This window comes from Rousettus aegyptiacus, unplaced genomic scaffold, assembly GCF_014176215.1.
Source record: "Rousettus aegyptiacus isolate mRouAeg1 unplaced genomic scaffold, mRouAeg1.p scaffold_m13_p_7, whole genome shotgun sequence".
Classification (NCBI taxonomy): Eukaryota; Metazoa; Chordata; class Mammalia; order Chiroptera; family Pteropodidae; genus Rousettus; species Rousettus aegyptiacus.
The window spans coordinates 101377242-101393127 of record NW_023416310.1 but is presented as its reverse complement, the minus strand read 5'-3'; the positions used below and the strand labels follow the sequence as shown (position 1 = coordinate 101393127).

General features: G+C 48.0%; 1 long non-coding RNA gene and 1 pseudogene across 1 annotated transcript in view; both read left to right on the top strand.

Annotated features, from left to right (window-relative positions):
* LOC107506805 overlaps positions 1-12840 on the top strand; it is a 66628-nt gene extending 53788 nt beyond the window's left edge. The window contains exons 3-4 of the long non-coding RNA XR_004951912.1: positions 10851-11001; positions 11140-12840. This is a non-coding gene — a long non-coding RNA (uncharacterized LOC107506805). The remainder of the gene's footprint in view (positions 1-10850; positions 11002-11139) is intronic.
* Positions 1666-1784, top strand: LOC118605779 (annotated as a pseudogene).
* Positions 12841-15886: the final 3046 nt, after the last annotated feature.

Genomic DNA, 15886 nt, shown 5'->3' with positions numbered 1-15886 from the left:
AGTCCTCTCCTCCCTTCCTTTCTCCCATTTGTTCCCAGCAGGCGTTAGCTCCCACTACTACAGCAAACCTGCTGTTCAATCACAGGCTTCACCTCCCTTACCCCTCCGTAGCATATAAGAGTTCATCTCTTCATCCTTGGCACCCAGATCACCGTCACCCTCTCCCGGTTCCCCTCCTATCTCTCTGGTTGCTCCTTCTCTGTCTCCTTTGCTAGCACCGCCTCATCTCTAAGACTCAGTCTTTAGACTTTTTTTTTTTTTTTAACCTCTGTCTATACTCATTCCCTTGATAATCTCCTCCAGTGTCCTGGCTTTTAAATACCATTCAATTGCTGACAACTTCCAAATTTACATCACTGGCCTAAGCCTTTTTCTGAGTTCCAACTCATATTGTCTCTAGGTAGTCTCCTAAAGTTGAATCATGGCCACTTGCATCTAATCAGACCCAAGCTCACCAATTCTTTCCAGTCCATACCTGGCTCACTTCCCTGTAGACATTTGAGTGTTGAACCCCAACTAGAGGATGAAAAGTAAGACTTTCCTTCTGCACAGGCTGGAGTGAGGGCAGTTGGAGTTGGGGCCAGTGGCTCAGCAAAAGTTGCAGGCTGGTGGATTCACTCTCCACTTTGGGCTGACTGAACAGCTCAGCATGCAGCACTCCTGGCTGGGTCACGGTGGCCGCTGTGGCTGCATCTCCTACGCATACAGGTGCCTGCCCCTCAACACTTTTACACTCCGCCTGCTCCGTGCCTCCTTCCTGCCTTCCTCCCTAGGTTCATAGGCACGATGATCTTTCAGGAGGACACCGCTAAAGGCCCAGTCTTGAGAACATTGCTTATCCATCTTGTGGTCTCCTTGCCAAGATGGAATTATCTCTACTCTGGATTTCATAGCTCTCGAAGGGCCCCATGGAGACAAGGCCAAGTGGGAGCTCTGTAAAGCCCTCCTAAGCTCCTCTCCCATCTTTTCCGGGCTCATTCCTCTAGAACCATAACTTACCTGAGGAATTCACATAGGCTTTCACTGCAACAGGGACATCTGTCCTCAAGAAGCCTCCTGCATGGGCTTCTCAGCAGTGGATGGAACATAGGGCAGTCTTCCCTTCCCAGCACCACTCAAGGCTGCAATTTTGCAAACCAAGAATTAAAGGCTGGAATACTCAATGCCCTGCGGTCTCAGAAAGTGGGAGGATCCTAAAGAAGGATCAGCTTCCCTTAGAAGCCAGGCACATTGGCAGGAGGTACCGGGGTAAACAGGCAATCTTGGGGCAATGCTAATTTGCCTTTTCTTCTTCTTCAGAGTGTCTGGTGGAGTCTAAATTGAATTATTAATCTAGTCCTGGGTGCCCGTGTCACTTTTCCAGACAACCAGTTTATTCACGAGTCACCCACTATCAATTTCAACATGCAATTTGCAATGAAATTTGACTGATCAGCAATACCATAATTAGTTGCAAATGTCTGTGCTTGTATTTGTTTGGTGTAGGGGCTTTTTCATTAAAGTGACAGAGGCCAATAAGCACCATGGCCTTGCTGTGGGATATAGGACTAGCAGCAGTTGTGTCTTGGGCCAGGGACAGGCTGGCTGGTTAAGAGATTATGAGGACTCGAAGCTATAGCACCTGGAGTTGTGTTTTCACTTTTGTGCTCACAAAGAATAATCTAAGTCTACAGCCATGCCACCCTGAACAAGCCTGATCCCATGTGATCTCAGAAGCTAAGCAGGGTGGGGCCTGGTTAGTACTTGGATGGGACACCACCTAGGAAGACCAGGTGCAGTAGGAATAAGAAATAAAAAATAAAGGATTGTAAGCTGACAAGGTCCTTGCAATCTGTGAGGTTAACTAAGGGTTGCCTCGCCTAAAAAATATAAACAAACAAACAAACAAATACAAACAATCTAAGTTGAGCAGATGATAACATGTGTAATCCATGAAGAAGGGAACTGCTGTCACCTTGTCTGGCCTCTCCCTTCCATCTCCCCACATCTGTCTGCACACTTCCAGTAACAGGGGCTTCCTGTCTGGTGAGGCAGCACTACTTGTGAGAAAGTTCTTTCTTGCCTGGGCTCCCACCTGCAATTTATAAGTCTGTTCTATCTAGTCAGGGTTCTGGTCTCAACTCAGAAATTGTCACATCTGAAAAATGGGAATCTAGCTGTCTTGTTTCAAGAATTATAACAGAGTTTCCAGCTGCTAGTAACAGAAATCGACTCTTAAGCAGACTGACTTAAGCAGAAAAATAATAAGGATAGTGAGCAGATCAGAGAATCTCTGGGTGGAGCAGAGAAGCAGCCCCAGAGGCTACACAGCCACAAGCAAGGCCCCAGATTACACTGCAGAACTGGCTGTCAGGACGTTGCTGCCATCACTGTCACCACCACCACCATGCACTAGGCTCTGCAGGCTGGGTTGCAGCATCCTGTCTATGTCTTTGGGTACCACGAGCTCTACTACCCTAGGAACTGCCCTGGCCTGTTATACCCACAGTAACCACCAAGGGGAACTCTCTGTGGTCCCTGCTCCTTTGGGCCACTAGCTCCTGGGTCACAGTCTGGAGTCACATGTCTGGTTGCCAGAGACTAGGTCATGAGCTCTTGCCCTGCCACAGACAAGGCTGGGAAAAGTGTGCACTTGGTACTTTCAGCCTCTTTGGTGGAAGTGGCTCTACCTCAGAATGAGGGGAATTCCCCATCACAGGAAGAGGGTTCAGATCCTGGGTAGCCAAAAAGAAGAACAGAGAATCAAATAATATATGTTAAAGAGGTCTGGAAAGATATCAAGCTTTACATACTTGCCAAAGATTATTATTCATTCTGTAACTATTTCTGCTGATGCAGGGGGGAGAAAGTTGTGGTCGCTGCCCTCAAAAACAGCACAGTACCATCAAGGAGTAGAGAGATATGGGTTGGATGACTCCTGTTCCAGTCAGGAGCTGGTGGTCCTTGTGGATTTCAGGGTACCCAGATTATCTGCTGATTAGCTGTGAAGTACCAAGTCCCAGAGGGGTGGACAGTACCTGGGGCTTCTCAAGCCACCCAGTGTTTTCTTGGAGGTGAGTGGTATCTCATAATCTCACTGTATCTGGGGCTGTGTATCAGTCCACTGATATCTTATACAGACCCAGGTCCAAGGAATCCTGACCACACACACCTCTTCCCTGTTGAGAATTGTTGTAGTCTCCCTGCTTAGTATCCATTCCCCCTCTTCTGGTAATATACCCTGATCTTTATCTGAGGAACTCCTCCTCTTGTCATTTTTAGCTCACATACTTCAGGAGGAGTCAATCCCTGGCTTGAGAGTCACACGTGAATCAGAGTCATATAGCGCATTAAACATTGTGCAGAGTTGCACAGTGGTTGGTTTAGGGATGGGCATGTGACTCAAGCCAAGCCATCAGATCCAATCAGAGCCAATACCCGGTGTTTGAGTGGCTAATAAAAAGATGTCCTTTCACCTGGACTCGGAGATGTAAGGGTGTCAATCTGGAGTGGCTGCATTCTCAGAAGTCCTAACACCTGAGGTCAACAAGCAGCGATGTTGGGACACAGGAGAAGAAGGAGGTGGCCTATGGGTGACTGTGCCCAGGAGGTAGCTGAGAGTCTTAGAGGGTACAAAGGAGGCCTCCACAGGGGTCATCCTAGCCTTGTGTAAGCAAACCAGGCAGACCCTGTGAGTGCAGAGCTAGGGCTTGTGAAGGTCCACACTGAGGTCAGTTCCTCACAAGCCTTCCAAGAACCTCATGCTGCTCAAGTACCCCCCACCCCCATCAGCCCACTGAAAAAGGGAAGTGCATCTTATCTTAGGGTTAGTGAGGGAATGGGGTAGAGAGGTCAAGTTGAGGCTCATTTTAGACTTTGCATTGGGCACCAGTTTCACTAAACCCCTTCAACATCATTAAAGCTCTCCTAGATTGTCAACTGCCTGCGGGCTCAGCTCAACAGCACATAGGACATGGCCTGATACCTGAGAGGTTTCTAGCAACGTTCACCAAAGGAGCAGGAGTCATGGAGCTAATGGCCCCACTGCACCTTCTCTCAGAGTGGAGAGCTTCCCACTTCCAATGTCTGGATGACATTGGATCATTCCAATTTTAGGAGGCCCTAAGAGTGCCTTGCACATGGTAGGTGCTTCCTGACCCTGTTGAATGGCTGGATAGTATGGTTTCCAGTCCTAGGAGCAGGATCTGGGTCTGCCTTAAAGCCAGATAAGTACCCACTCTGTAGGCTGGAGAAGCTTCGGGGTTGGGCCCAGAGGGAGCAGGACCTGCCCTAGACCATACAAAAGTCCCTGGAGATGCCGAGTTATTGGAGAGGACAGTGTCAGCCTGGAAGATGAGGCACTGAAGTCAGAGAGAAGCAGAGCCTGCCTGTCTTCGTCCCCTTGTACAGATTGGCAAACTGAGTCTTAGAGAAAATTGATGCCTTGTCCCCACCTCACAGCTAATCTGCTGAATCCCAAATTAGTGCTGTGCTATCATGCCCACTTAATTAATCTCTCTCTCCTCCAGTTCTGAAGTTCTGAAAAGCATCACTGCTCGCTCACACGCAGCCACACCTAGCACAGATCAGACACTTCACCCTGTCCCTCCCTCTAGAACAGGTGCCAGCAATCTGTTTATGTAACATTTGACAGTAAATATTTTAGACTTTGTGGTCCAGAGGTCCATACAACTCTCTGTTGCAGCTACTCAGCTCTGTCTTGTAATGTGAAAGCAGCCAGAGACAATTTGTAAATGAATGGGCATGGCTGTGTTCCTTTGTTTATGAGCACTAAAATTTGAATTTCACATAATTTCCACATCGTGAAATATTATTCTTTAATTTTGTTTTCAACAATCAGAAAATATAAAAACTATTCTTAGCTCATGGGCTGTACAAAAATAGGCAGAGGGTCAGATTAGGCCCTCAGGCCATAGTTTGCCAATTCCCTGTTCTAGAATGTGCTGTCCTGGGGCCTGGACACCCAGAATCACTGAGGCGGTAAGTCATGTCATACCGAAATACGGGTGGTAACAGAATGACAAACCCTTCTGGCTTGCCCAGGACTGAGGGGTTTTCTGGGATGTGGGATTTTTGGTGCTACAGCCAGGGTAGTCCCAGGCAAACCTAGGAGAGCCACAGGACAGTTGATCACCCTAGGCGGTAATCATTAACCCAAAGAGACAGGCTTCAGGAGGCCACAGGCCAGGGTTCTAGTGTGGCCCTCGAAGGCCTGCCCCTGCACTGCCTAGTCCTTGTGGTTGTGGTAGAGCCTCCTCCTGCTCTGCCTGGCCCTCAGCAGGGAGACGCCCCCCTCCTCCAAGCGAGAAAGAAAACTTCTGTGGTCTGGGCGCTCTCAAAAGGCAGGAAGTTGAATCATCAGCTTCAGTAACGTCTCCGTCAGCCTGTGGGTCTGCCCCAGGAGCTCAGGGCTCCAGGCCCAGGGTGCTGGCTCCACACTTTGTTTGCTGCTTTCTCTGACCAGGAAAGCTCCAGAGAGAGGCCTCTGAAGAAATGACAGCTGTTGAGTCAGGTGGAGAGAATAGCTAGGTGGCAGGTCCACCTAGGCTCTCACCCAGCTCAGGCCTGAGCTATCTGTGTGGCCTTCAGTGAATCCCTCGCCCTCTCTGTTTCTTGGCTTTGGATTCTACCACAGAAATGCTAATTCTTGAAATCTCCTTGATTAAGAGTGTGGATGGTGACCAAAGTGAGAGCATCCTGGGTCCCTGGAGGACTCATTCTAGCTTTACAACCAAGGATGCAGGATGCTCAAACACACATCTCTTTCTCCCGTTCACCTGGGAGCAAGTCCTGACCAGCCACCCAGTTCAGACTGTTGAGACTTTAGAAAGGCAACAAGTCTGGATTTAGGGAGCTAGTGGAGAGGGGCAGACAAGGAGAAACAGGTTAAAGAGGGATACCTATTGATAATAACAATGATAACTATACCATCTGTTGTTTATTAAATGCTCACTATGTGCCAGGCCCTGGATGATCTCATTTGACCCTCACAATGTCCCTTTAAAATAAGGACTATCATTATTGCCATTATATAAGTCAAGCAAATGAAGCCTAGGAAGTACCTTGCCCCTTGTGAAACAGCTATCAAATGGCAGGGCAGGCATTAACTGCTTTGTTAGGAATGTAGCTTTCAGGTTTGAGGGCTGTGGCCTATGGCTTAGGAAGCCCACGGGTGGCATGGGGGAGGGATGAACTTCCCAGAGAAGTTGAGGGTAGGTGGGGAGACAAAGTGTTCTTCCCTCCTGGTACTACATAGGACCTTCAGAAAATACTTAGAAGTCTAAGATTTGTTGGGCTTGGGGATTGTGCCCTCAGATGAAGCAGATCTCACTGCACAGATTCTCCAGAACATCTCCAAGGGCCTAGTGAGGGAAATTTGACACAACTTAGCTGTCCTCAATAACCAAGTAGGTAGATGATCCTGGGGAAAGAAGCCAACCTGGCTACCCAGACCACCCCCATCATAGACGCAGCCCAGGCCTGGAGATGCCTTCTTCCCTATGAACATTAAGTTCAAAGGTTTATCCAAACCCCTGAGCATTTCTAACCCTCTCTGGGGCACCATGAAATTCTGCACAAATCCCTTAATCTAAAAAGAGTTTTGTTCATGTCTGCTATACGGTTACTTACTGGATTGGTAAGAGGCTTCATTAGCTTAAGGACCTACTAGGGGGCTGGGCCTGGACTGAAGCCTTGGGGTGAAGATAGGGGGCCTCGAATCTGGGTACGAAGGCTGAGGCTACCCTCCTGATCCCCACCTGGGCCAAACCATCCTTGCAGACACTTGGCTCCCGTTGCCTGGCTATTTTGGGCAGCCCTGAGCTAGACTTGATTATGGCAAAACTGAAATAGTTCCTTATTAGACATGGCTGGCTCTCCCTTCCAAACAAGCCTTTCTGGGACCCTTGGGGTATTGTGGTGAACACCCCCACCCCCACCCCCCATACCCCGTCCTACCCTCCGGTCTCTCAGACAGGAAAGGAGGAGCAGCCCAGGCAGCCCAGCCTCACCCAGGGCCTTTGCACATAGTATGAGCTCCATGGGCACATGTGGGACTGAGGGCCAGTGACAGCACAATGCCTCTGGCCATGTCTGGGCCCTGCCTCTTCCCTGCCCCCAGCTCCTCCCCACTGGAAAAAGGGCAGAACAGGACTGGCCGGTTAAGGACACTGGGACTGTGCCCAGAGAGTGACAATTCTGGGCCTCTCCCTATTCCCTGTGAGTGTCAGCCTGGGTGTGGGGCCTGCAAGGCCCCAGTTCCTCCCCAGTCCAAAGGCCACTAACAGCCTATATGTGGAAGGAGCTGTTTTTTAGCCAAGAAGGTGCAGGACAAAGGAGGGCAGGTAGGAGAGAAGGAAGAGGCTGAGCTTAGTGCATATCCTGGAGCCCGAGTGCATCTCTGCCTGGGCAGGGCTAGCTCACTGGGGCTGCCCTCAGCTTCACCGGACAAAGCTCTGTAGAATAGCCCGTCTTCTTCAGCTGCTCCTGCTCCAGGGTGGCAAATCTCCTGTAGGACTTGAGTGAGATATCTGCAGGCTGCCAGGCTCCAGAGGCAAGTCCCTGCCCAGCTACTCCTAGCAGAGTCTCCCCTCCAGGGCATTTGGCCTTATCAGAGTTGGATGCTCAGACTTGCCAATGGTGGAATTTTTGACCCAAGGCAGGTGGGTGAGGGAGATCATCTGGCTCAGGGGACCTTTTGCAAGTCCCTCAAATTGCCTCTGGTGGGCAGTACTCCACTGCAGCCCTGGTCACTGGTGGAGCCAAGTGGGCTCAATGGAGCCCCAAGTGGTGGGAGCAAGGGGACCTTAAAACTCCCAGGGAGCTCCTTGGAGATACAGTGTGGCAGAGCAAGGGAGACCATCTAGCAGTCAGGGCTGTTGGTGTGGGATGGCTCTGCCACAGAGTTGATGAGTGACTGTTACAGGAACATCCAGGTACAGTGAGAAGGCTGGGCAGGGATAGAGAATTTGGAAATGGCTGAGGGCAGAACTCAAAACCTCTGGCTCCCTGATCCTAGGTTTGGCATGGAACAAGGAGGAGGCTGAAGGGAACAAGTAAAATAATGCCCACCTGGGCACTACGTTGTAGACTAAATGAGCCCTCAGACCGTGAGACTCTCAGAAATCAGAGGAAGGTACCAGCACTTTGCGGTCAGTGTCGGAGAGTGTTTCCTCAAGAGGTGGGCCTGCTGATTGAGAGAGAAGCTGTCGAGACAGGTGGACTGTGGGAGCAAGAGTCTAGAGGCTGGAACATTCAAGGCAGGTGTAAGGAAATGTGAATAAAGGTGGTGAGTGATGAGGTGGCAAACATTAGAGAGCTCTGGTTCTGTGCTCCGTGTCTCTCCAAGCCTTTGCCCACTGTGTTAGGAGTTGAATTGTGTCCCCACAAAAATGTATATATATTGAAAACCTAATACCCCTCTTATTTGAATGTGACCTCATTTGGAAATAGGGTCTTTGCAGATTTAATTGAGTTAAGGCCATTAGGGTGGGCCTTAATCCAGTATGACCGACATCTTCCTAGGAGGGAAATTTGGACAGACACAGGTACGTATAAAGAATGCCATGTGAAGACAGAGAGACAACAGACACAGAAGGAAGACGGCCACGTGAGGACGGAGGCAGAGACTGGAGTTATGTTGCCATAAGCCAAGGAATGCCAGGAGTCACCAAAAGCTGAAAGAAGCTAAAAAAGATCCTCCCCTAGAAGCTTTGCAGGGAATGTGGCTCTGCTAACACCTGGGTTTCGAACTTCTAGCTTCCAGAACTGTGAGAGAACACATTTCTGTCGTTTTAAGCCACCCAGTTTGTGGTACATGCTTTGTTGTGGCAGTTCTAGGAAATTACCACAACCAGGCTACTGCTGCTGCCTGGAACACCCTTCTAGCCAGTCCCTTCTAGCTAGCCATCTCATTGCCTTCTAGTCCCATTACCTGCCCACACAGGCAGAGTTCAGTGCAGTTTCTCTGTGTGACCCCATGCTGAGCCTTCGTCCAATAGATCTGTAAGGTTTACTGACAGCCTGCATCCCCAACTACATTGCAATTTCCTCAGGGCAGGGCCTGGCATGTAGTAGGGCAGCACAGCGCCTGGTACACAGTAGGTGCTCAGTCATTGTAGGGTGAAGAGAGGAGTAGTTGAAAGGTTCTGAGCACCTCTCAGACTAGGATGAGCCATCTACTCCTCCACAGCCTGGTCTATCTTAGGTGGGCACAGGACAGTCCAAGGAGAGGTAATAGCAGCATCCACACAGACCACTCCCAACTCCTGCACTCTCCAGTCCTCTCCTGGCAGGGTGTAAGTCTGAATAACCTGGGAAAGTTCCTAACCTTCCCTTTCAATTGGGCCACTGGCCCTAGGAGTTTGCTACAATATAACTGCTCAGGTCCCTCCAACAAGGGGACTGTGTCTGTTGCTCGATGACTCATGTACACTGCTCCATCCCGCAGCCTTGGGCGGGACCTAGAGCTGGGGACAGTGCCAGCTAGAACAGGCTAGGAGCTTGGACATCCCATTGCCCCAACCCAGTCCCCAAGAACGGAGTGTACTCAAGGCTTCAGGACAAGAATCTGGAAGCAGGGAGGCAATTCTCATCTGAAATGAGATCTGCGTGACGAAAATGAGCAGACAGAGGAAACAGAGAGTTCAAAGGTCCTGAGGTAGGAATAAGTGTGGCATGATCGAGAACTGAAAAGAAGGCAGGAAGAATCAAACATGGTGAAAGAAAGTCAGTGGTAGGACATGTGATTAGATTGGGCAGGCCTGGAAAATTCGGGATAATCTCTCCATCTCAACATCCTTAAATTAATCATATCTGCAAACTCCCTTTTGTTATATGTTAGTACAACATATCCCAGGTTCTATGGAGCACAACACAGACATCTTGTGGGAGGGATTATTCTGCCTAGGTCAGGGTCTCACTCATCCTCTTGTCTGTCTCTCTCACTCTATTGCTACACTTCTGTTTTCCTATCTACCTATTTGGGTCTGACAATGGATCTATTGACCTATCACCTGGCCACAATTTATCCCTCTTTCTATCCGTTTATCAAGTATCAACAAGTTATTTATCAGTCTATCATTCCACCATGGCTTTAATCTTTCAATCTGATAACTGCCTCACCCCTCAGCCATCTATCTAATAAACTAACTTTTAAATTCAATCTATCATTTAGTTGTCTTTTGCTCATGACAAATTATCAATCATCTAGCTCCATATTTGCACATGTGTCATATATGTGGACATTCTTTCTCAATGTCTACAAATAAATATTCCTTGAGTGCTTGCCATGTGCCAAATTCTTTGTCATGTGTGGATAAGATAAAGGGCTGATGACACCCCCAGTAGTCATATTGGGTCCTTTTTCTTCATTATCATCATCATCACCATTAATGCCATCACTGCCAATCCATGCACACTGTTTAATTTTGTTATCCACATAGGGACCATTTTTATATGGACTTTCCAGCCAAATCCAGACTGTTCTAGTCCGCCTTTTGCTTACTAGCCATCCTGTGTATGCATAAATAATGCAGATTCGTTTCAACTTGATCTTCGATAAATTGTGGGTAGAAAAGAATATTTGCTGGGAAAGCATCTTATGCATCAAATAACAAATCCTAAAGTTTAATGGAAATTATTTTTAGGTTGTCCGGGCAGATAGCACAGAAAATGGGGACTCCAGAGATAGGGACCCCAGGCATATGTGCACATGCAAGCACATGTGTCCCCTTCCTCTTCCCTCTTCCCTCACCTGGTGGCTCCTTCCTGGCTCCCTCTCCCCACCCCCACACATAGGCTAAAGCAGACACTTCAGCACTGATTCATAGCCTATCTCATTTTGTTTCCAGTCTAGGAATCTCACCTCTCCACCTCAGCTGTGTGGTTTTCCGGGACAAGAATGGCACCTGTTCTTCCTTGGGCACACCTTCCTAGCCTGACCAGACACTTAAGAGCTGCTTGCCTTTCCTTAAACTCTGAGGGAAGTTGAGGAACAGAGAGGTAAGAAGTTAGATCCGTAATGGTAGAGGTTCTCTGGAGGAGACCCCACTGCTGGATACAGTCCTCTCTGCACCCCCGGGAATCTGCCTCTTGTCTCAGCTGGATGCCAGGGTAATGCAGGGTTTTCTCTTTCTGTAGAACTCTCCTAGAGGAGCTGTATTAGATGGATGATCTGCCTGGAGCTGGCCTAGCTGGGGATCAGCACAACAAGAATTCCCTTGTTTCTAAGCATCCCCATTGCACAGGCATCCAGTGCCAGTTCCTGTCCAAGCCTCTCCCTAGGGCTCTGGCTGAAGACCCAGCACATTTGGAAGTAGCTTGCCACCTGCCAGAGCTGCAGGTCCTGGATGTCCAGCAGTTACAGTGCCCAAAGCCAGCCTAAGCTCACAAGTCACTTTGTGCACAGCTGGAAGGGAGGAATAGCTTGTTCACGAGTGCCTGCAGGATCTTGCACGCTGGAGCACTTCCCAGCAGTGAGAGGCTGGTGAAGGCCAGGACACCATTAAGGAAGTTTTGACTGGACTGAGGCATCTCTTGCAGCCTGATCCTATCAACACACTTTACCCCATCCAAATTCAATGTATACTCCTCTCCCATCTGTGGTATCCTCAGGGAGGGACTTCATTTAACACATCTCTGTAGCCTGAAGCCAGCCCGGAGCAACCAAAGGAATTGTATGCAGAATAGACCACACCTGTACACACCTCACACCAAATATCCAGGCCCAGAGCCCAAGCCCTGGCTTCAGGCAGTCCCCACCTCTCATACAGCCCAGAGCCCTCACTCAGTAAGTTTCATTAACTTTTTAGGGCCCACCAGGTAATGAATCATCCCCACTTTTGCTCCGTAAGGAGCCAGGCTGAGTGAGGTATCCTCAAGCGAAATATGCTGGGAAGAAATGGCATGCCACTTATCAGAGGAGGGAGCTCCCCCAGGAGGCTGTGCTGCTCAGAAACCTCTCTGAGCACTGGTATGTACTCAAGGCTTCAGGACAAGACAAAACGCTGGTTCCTAGTCCCAGCAGATCAAAGGTCAAGTGAGGCTTTTCCATGCCCTTGCTGGTGCTCAGACTCCACAGGAAGGTTCTGGAATGGACTTAGAATCTCAGCTTGGGCTGAGCCAACTGGAGAAGCCCAGAGGGGCCTTAATGCTGGGGCCCAGAGAGGGCCAAATAGGCCCCAGAACACCCAGGAGTCAACACTGGGGCTGGACCAGAGGGCAGGCTTCTTGCCTCTGCCCACCAGGAAAACAAGCTAGCCCACCGCTGGGCTGAGGGAGCTCATCCCTCCACTCAACAATGCTTCTGTTCGTGGAGTAGTCTCAGCACCTTTGGGGCAGCCAGCACTGCCCAAATACAGAGGGCTTTTGGGGGCTTCCCCATCTCCACAATCCCTACCCCAACCCTTCATCCCTTCCTAGTCTCACTCCCTACAGTCCAACACAGGCAACCGGTTGTCAATTTGATGAGTATCTTTCCAAGCACGTTGTTTTTTTTTCCATGAAATTACATATATCTGTGTGTCTCTGTTCAGATAAATATGTAGAATTTTGTAGGTATATTTGAAATGCAAATAGGATCGTATTGTGCACATTGGACAGAAATTTGCTTTTTTTTTTTTTTAGGTGTCCAATAAAATGATTCAATATTTGTTTATCAGGAAACCCGCTTTATACCTAACACTTTTATTAGCGCTCTTTTTACATATCAGACACACGAAACCGCACAATACTTCTTCCTTGTCTTCTTCTTTTGGCACTGTGGTTTATGTAGCCCATTTTCTAGTGATAAGCAGTCAAGTTTTCCCTACTTTTCCACTGAAACAAACAATGTTGTGATGATATTCTTTAGCTCCCCCCCCCCCCTCGCCGTGCACATATGAGAGGGTCTCTCTAGGGTAGATTCCTGGAAGTAGATTCCATCCTGGGACTCGCCTTTCACCCTCAAGCAGCTCACTAGTATATTTCCCCATACAAGGGGCAGTTCCCTCTTCAGGAAGAACGCCAGGGCCAGCTGTTGGCCTCGTGCTCTCTCTCCCGCTGCACTGCTGTGGACCAGGCAGACACCACTCATCTCTCTGAATCTAAATTGCCATCTAGATGCATGTCTATCTTTAGGCCTTCTCAAGAAACTCTCTTGACCATTCCGCCCCACAGGCTCCAAGACAGCTTATTTTACCTTGACTACCCAGCATATGTGCTTAAGGACTAGTTTTCCTAAATGGACTTAAGTCCCTTGAAGACAGATCTGGACCTGGAACTCACTGCCCTAAAATAGAGCCTTGTTTGTATAGGTGCTTGTTAAATGTGTGCTATTTCTAATAAAAACCAAGTTACCTCCAGCATGGCTATGAACTCATCAGTAAATGCATGGAAGGGTCTTTGTAAGACTGCCAGATGGGAGGAGATTTGCTTCAATTTATCAGAAACCAGGGCAAAGGTGAATGAAAGAGTTTTGCTTGAACTGCTCAGTTTGACTTGGAGCCAGTGCCTTTGGTTCTTGGTGGTTCTTGGATTAGGTCAGGCCCCTCAGCTCTGAGTGCGGTGTCTCACACTTTGATTCTGATCAAGCTGGCCCCTGATTTGGCTGGAGTTACTGTCTGCTGCCAGTTTCCAGGGAGGCATTTGGAGGCCCCAGGGATCTCTATTGCCTTCTGCCATCTGTGACCACTGGCCTGGGTCTGAGAGTCTGAGAAGGGACAGGTGGCCTGGCTGGCACATCATCCAGACATCTCCTAGAGCTGGTCAGTACCATCTCTAAACCAGTTGGCCAAGGCTCCGAAGGGTGCGTTTATAGTGTACCACAGAAAGGTCCATGGCTGGATCTTGCCAGGGCAGGGTCTTCAACCACAGACACAGACCTGGGCAGCTTTTCTCTCTGTCCCAAACTGCAGCCTAGGAGGTAGAAGCCGCTGAATTTGTCCTCTCATGAATGCCAAATTATGTTCTTTGCACAGGTCTTGTCACAAAGTAGGCAGTCAGCAAAGATTTACTGAATGACCAACAGAACGAATGTTCTCCCTCCCTTACAGGGCCACCTAATGTCACTGACTATATGTGAGAGGATAAGGACTGGATTCTAGAAACAGGAGACAGAGGAAAGTATGAGTAAACCTCACGTGCATTTGTGCAGTCTTCTGGATTCTCCGAATTCTCCAGGAACTCTAATGTTAGGGCAACTGTTGTAATTCAATTTTCCTAACCCTCTAAACCCATGCTACTTTGAGTGTGATCTGTGGACCAGCAGCATCAGCAGCATCTTGGAGCTTGTTAGAAATGCAGACTCTCATGTCCTACCCCAGATGAATCAGAATCTGCACTTGAACAAGATCCCAGGTGATTCATGTGTATGTTATCTTTGGACAAGTATGGCTTTATGCAACCAGTAAATGAACATAGAACTTCTCACCTGACACAGAGGTTGGCTGCTAGAGAATGTGGCTAACTATGTCTGGGGCTTCTGTCTACCTTGATGACTCAGACAAATTATTGAATCATTTACTTTCTGTCTCTCCAGCTCTTGAATACTGTCCAGAACATAGTAGGCACTCAGTAAATATTCGATGAACAAACTTTAAATGATTCTCATGCTATTTTCCCAACTTAGTGTGTTTAGGGTATGCTGGACCTCTGCTTCTGAACATAAAGTGCAAGTTATTAGACTTTTTGGTCCCAATAAGGACTCCTGGAAGAACAGCTGTTGTCAATGAGCAATTACTGAGTGCCAGGCCAGTGCTCAGTACCATGTGGATAAGCTGTCAGTGTTTTACGAAGTGTGGTTCAAGGCCCAGGGCATTAAGTATGATCAGGTGCTTGTTAAAAGTGCTTAACATGTCCAACACTGAGCTCCTTAACCTTCCCCAAAACCTACTCTTCCAGTTTCCCCCATATCAGTTAATGACATTGGCTCACAGCAAAACTCTTGTCCTCATTCTTGACTTCTTGTTTCTCACACCTCATGAACAATTCCTGTCAGAACTAGCTTCAAAATATAGACAGAATTTGACCATTTCCACTGCTACCACTCTAGTCCAAGTTAACGTTCTCTTACTTGGTTTATTTCAGTGACTTCCTAACTGATGTTCCTACTTCAGCCTTCCCCCCTTCAGTCTGTCCTCCATCTAGCAGCAGAATAACCTATTAAATCCAGTGTCAGATTGTCACTCTTCTGCTCCAAACCCTCCATGTTACTCCTAGCAAAAGCCAAATTTCTAACAATGCTCTACATCAGTGGTCTCCAATATTTTTGGCACCAGAGACCGGTGCTCCTATGAGAATCTAATGACTCCTGATCTGATGTGGAGCTGAGGTGGTGATGCTCGCACTAGGGAGCGGCTGCAAATACAAACGAAGCTTTGCTTACTTGTCCACTGCTCACCTCCTGCTGTGCGGCCCGTTCCTATCCTTGGCCTTGGGGGTTAGGGCCTGGGCATCCCTGCCCCACTTTTCTTTGCACATGTATATACTAAGCACATTTACACTTGTTGGTCTCCAGTGGTTCTTGACGTTTTATTTTGTGCCATGGACCCCTTTGGCAGTCTATGATGCCTGTGGACTCCAGAGTGTAATATCTTTAAATCCATAAAATAAGTTACATAAATTATAAAGAAAACCAATTATATTGAAATACAACTCTTGAAATGTTTTTAAATGCATAATATAGTAATATATATTTCTTAATTCATTAAATATAAGAGCTAGCAGCATAATTTTGAAGTAGTGATGAGTATAATACTTTAAGATATTTGCAACAACTATATATAATCTGATGTGAAAAGATCTGATTTTTACTAGCAACAAGGTCACGGGTGCTGCTAATATCACTGATTTGTTGTCTGCATTCATAATTGAAGAACATGCTGAATTTTAATTAGTGAAAATACAAATA